Here is a 5,000-nt window from a genome sequence, read left to right on the forward strand (position 1 = left end):
AAGGAAAAGTACATTAGACTGGCCTTTCCGGAGGACACGTCTACAGCTGATAAAATCAAGTAGATGAGAGAGGTCAGCCAGCTGCCGCCCCTCCAAGAGGAAGGCCCGCTAGACATGGTGCAGGGGAAATGGACATCCTCTCGTTATGTCTATGTAAAGAGGGAACAAGAAAAATACGTGGCCCTCATGATTAATGGGACTTTCGCAGGGATTTCTCTAGTGATGAACAAAACAAGGAAGTGATTGAGGAAATAAGAAGCTTCAGGCAAGAACTCGCTGAAATGAGAAAAATGATTATGGAAATAAAAAGTGATCGGGGAGTAGACAGGGAAAATATGCTTCCTAATGATGTTAGTAATGTTGAAAATAGGAATGAAAGCATCAGGCAAGAGTGTTGAAATGATAAAAATTATTATGGAAATAAAAAGTGATCGGGTAGTAGCCAGGGAAAGTATGATTTCTAATGATGTTATTGATGTCGAAAATACGAATGAGGTCTGTGATAATAATATTACTCAAGATACCATCGACGAATCATCTAAAAACGGTGACGACAGTAACAGAGAAAACAACGCCGACGGAAGTATGCAGGAAACGGACGAACTATGGGACATCACTCAGAAAATGATATCAGGTACGGATTATACGTATAATATCAATATGAGGAAAGCGCGCAGAATCAGTATAAATAAACAAGATGCAGCACAGATAGGTAATGCTGTACAAGAAATATGCAAACTAAAGGGTTTCATCAAACACAAATTTGACCAATCAGCTAATCACAGGGTGTGATGGGGGACAAGAAAATAATTACGTTTCTCTCATGGAATATACGTGGTGTCAACCGTAGAATTAATGACTTGCTCTACTACATTCATAACCATAATGTTGACGTTATCTGTCTACAAGAGCCCTTCACATCAGCCACTAAAATAAAAACCGCCCCTAGAATTAGAGGGTACCACTCCTATACAAACACAGGGATGACAGGCCTATTGACTTATGTCAGTGACACAATACCGCATAAGTTGGTGCAGAAGTCTGATGACAATAATGTGCAATATCAGCATTTACACATTCGAACAGCCTCTGGGTTTTTCTCTCTGTACAATGTATACGCAAGGTGTAGAAAGTTTCAAACTGATTCACTGCCCAACTTTCAGAATCACGGCACAATATGCATGGGGGATTTTAATGCTAGGCATTATACATTTGGAGACAGTCAATGCAATGAAAATGGCGAAGAGTTCCGAAATTTTGTGAACAATAGATCTATGACCGTATATGATACAGACAAGGAAACTCACGTGGCGAGGGCCAGGCTAGATTATGTAATAGGAAGGGATCTTGTGCATGGAAACGTCAGAAGCATGCTTGCAACAGAGCTAATCAGTGACCACTTTCCAATAGTAACGAGATACGCTGTTGATAATAGTCTATCTGCAAAAACAAATAGGCTTAAAACTTCTATTCCTCCTTACCTTGAGCACCACTTTAAATCACGTATTTATGACTGGTATAACGATTACACAGTAACGAGTGTTGATAAATTCTCCATGGACATGATGAAAGTGGTCACTGATTACTACAACACCTGGGTCTGTCCAAAGAAAACCTTAAAGAGCAACAATTCGCAACGCCTAAAACAACCGAAGTGGGTCAGTGACCCTACACTTTTAAGGGAACAAAAGCGAGTTCAGGAGCTTTGTGATTTCTACAAGCAGGACAATACACGTGGCAATCTTATTCAGTTTCTTAAGGATAACAAAAATCTACGGGATTCAAAAACTCATTTCAGAAAAGAACACTTTGAACAGTTCCTACAAAGCATTAACAATAACACCTCAATGTCTGAGGTCTGGAAAAAAAATAATCGACTCTCAGGCAAAAGAACTAACACCCCGCAGTTCCATAGTCCTCTTGCACAAGCATACATGCTCCTTAGTCAATGGGCTGGAGCGTCCAAATTGAACTCACTTCCAACAAATATTCAGAACCACCTAAACTTGCACGTAAATTTGCCATTGAGATTGGATGTTCTGAGACAGACCCTTCAGACTTTCCTGAGATTACTGAGTGGGAGCTCAACAATGCACTGTTCAAAGGAAAAGCGTCTGCACCAGGTGAAGATAGAATTACCTATAGTGTCCTCCGCCTTATAGCTCAGGTACCTGGTAATCCCTTTTTGCACTTGTACAGGTTAAGTTTGTCACAAGGTATTCTGCCTGGCCTCTGGACGCGCAGTCTAATCATCCCTATACCGAAACCAAACACTGATAAATACCACCCAATCTCACTAACCTCATGTGTATGCAAAGTTCTAGAAAGGATAGTTTTGAACAGACTCAGGTACAGGTTGCAAGGTAAATTATCTCACAGACTGTACGGATTCATAACGGGACGTAGCACACAACATTGCTTTGCAGAGTACTACTCAAACTCTAATCCAGGGAAGCACACTGTTTTTCTTAACCTTAAGTCAGCTTTTGACATTGCAAACAGAAAAATTATCCTAGAACAATTAGTAAGCTTTGGCATCCGGGGTAAATTATTGAGCTGGATTAGAATGTATCTTTCGAACAGATTTGCAAGTGTCTTGTTCAGGGGAGTGAGAAGTTCCACCACACAATCTTTTGAACTTGGGACGCCACAGGGAGGAGTTCTCAGCCCTATGTTGTTCAATGTCCTCATGCACAAGCTGGTGGCAGATATTCCACTTGGGGATGGTGAATCCATTATATGCTATGCTGATGACATATGTGTCAAAGCATCATCACAAGAGAAGATGCAAATAATTCTCGACAAACTCACAACTAGGGCTCATGAGTGTGGATTAGTCATCTCCACTGAGAAAACAATGGCTCTCAATCCGTATATCATACCCTTACCCACTTTTCGCATAGGTGACCAAGAGCTTGACATGTGTCATAAACATAAATATCTCGGGGTGAACATAAATTATGCAGACCTGATCCTTTCCCTTTAAAAGAGACTTTGGGAGAGACTGAAACCGTTGAAAGTTCTTGGCATCAATGTTAAGCTCGCTAGACTGTTTTACTTGGCTTTTATAAGATCAGTTGTAGACTACCATGCACTGCACTTGTTGCAGTGTAAGGAATCAGAAATAAATAGCTTGGAGGTAGTGCATGAAGCCATTAGGATTACCTACCGTCCATCTCTGATAGAATAACATTTATTTCCACTATATTTGGGGTCAAAGCTCTGAAGGAACTCTTGTATCTTTCAGACTTCCAAAAACAAATGCAGCATAAAATCACGCAAGCAGACGTGACTAATCACACACACGCGCGCCCTCTAATACACAAAATCTCTATGAACATTACAAAGCTCAATGTCCCAATTAGTAAAATACCACAGGGTCGATCCATTCCACCATGGACAAATTCAAAATTGATCGTGCACCTTACGTGTCTACCACAAAAAAACAGTGTACATACCTGCGTGTTACTACAAATTGCATTAGCAACGGTGAAGGAACACACAGAGCCTATGGGCGATAATGTATACGAGTGTTACGTTGACGGATCCGTACAGTCTGGATACAAAGCTGGTTGTGCTTGTACTGTATACAAAAATGGCTTACTAAAACATCAAGTTAATATGAGAGTGCAAAATTGGGCCAGCACTACACAAACGGAGCTGGCATACTCCTTGCAACGGAATTCGTAATGTCTCGGGGCTCTGGAGTAGATTTCTGTGACTCTCAGAGTGCTCTTCGGACACTAAAATCTTTCAAAGCAGGTGGCGATGAGGAAATTGTGAGTTGCATTAAGCGTAACGTAACTTGTGCAATAGAGCGCAATTTTAACATTCAATTTGTATGGATACCATCTCATGTTGGCATAAGCAAGCTCGACCACGTCGACCAATTGGCAAAGGAAGCCTGTAGCAAAGATACTGTGAACATAGATCTTGGGATGCCTCTTGCTAGGGTTGCACATATATTGAAAAGTTTTCATAAGGAAGGACTAGTAGATCTGACAAACACTCAAAGGCCTGAACGCTGTACCATAAGGCACTACGATCAGTATAGAGATAGCAAGCCCTCCTATGGGTGGCACCGAAGTCAAACCAGACAATGTGACGTGGTTATTGCCAGAATACGTTTAGGTTACAGAATGTATTGGCAACTGCACGGTGCAAGAAGAGCAGATGAATCTAAATGTAGACTGTGTAACATAGAAAACAAGCGAACGCTTGAGCATTACATCTCGGAATGTCATGTGATACAGCCTTTCAGACCACCTAACATGAGGTATAAAGAACTATGTGAATATTTCATTTCATCTGATACATTGGAAGATATACTCGTATTATATCCTAAATTTACTATGTAAAACTGCCGTAAACAAAAAAACACAGTGTTATGTTATAATACGTTATAATATCAACGTATTATTTTTGCATGATATATGACATGTTTCTATATTACCATGTACAATTACAGTAGTCACAGACTACTGTACTGTGTCAGATGTATATAAAACTGTAATCATGATTGCCCACGCCTGAGCAGATAGCCAGGATGGTAAATAAACTTACTTAACTTAACTTTAGTAGTGGGTATGCCCTCCACGAGCCTGTATGCACTCTCGACAACGTCGTAGCAGGCTCCTGATGAGGCGGCGTATGGTGTCCTGGGGGATCTACTGCCAGACCTGGATGTACATATATATATATATATATATATATATATATATATATATATATATATATATATATATATATATGCTCCTGGACAGTCTCTGGTGCGGCTGGACGCTGCCGAATACGCCGATACATAATGTCCCACAGGTGCTCAATGGGGTTCTCCACGTCGTCTCCAGACTCGGTCACGTCTGTTACATGCACTTAAAGTGAACCTGCTTTCATCCGTGAACTGTACTGGGCGCCAGTGGCGAACTTGACAATTCTGGTGATCCCTGCTGAAGGCCAGTCAGGCTGCACGGTGCTGGGCGGTGAGAATCGGCCCAACCAAC

This window comes from Penaeus chinensis, chromosome 1 (genome assembly GCF_019202785.1).
Source record: "Penaeus chinensis breed Huanghai No. 1 chromosome 1, ASM1920278v2, whole genome shotgun sequence".
Taxonomy (NCBI): Eukaryota; Metazoa; Arthropoda; class Malacostraca; order Decapoda; family Penaeidae; genus Penaeus; species Penaeus chinensis.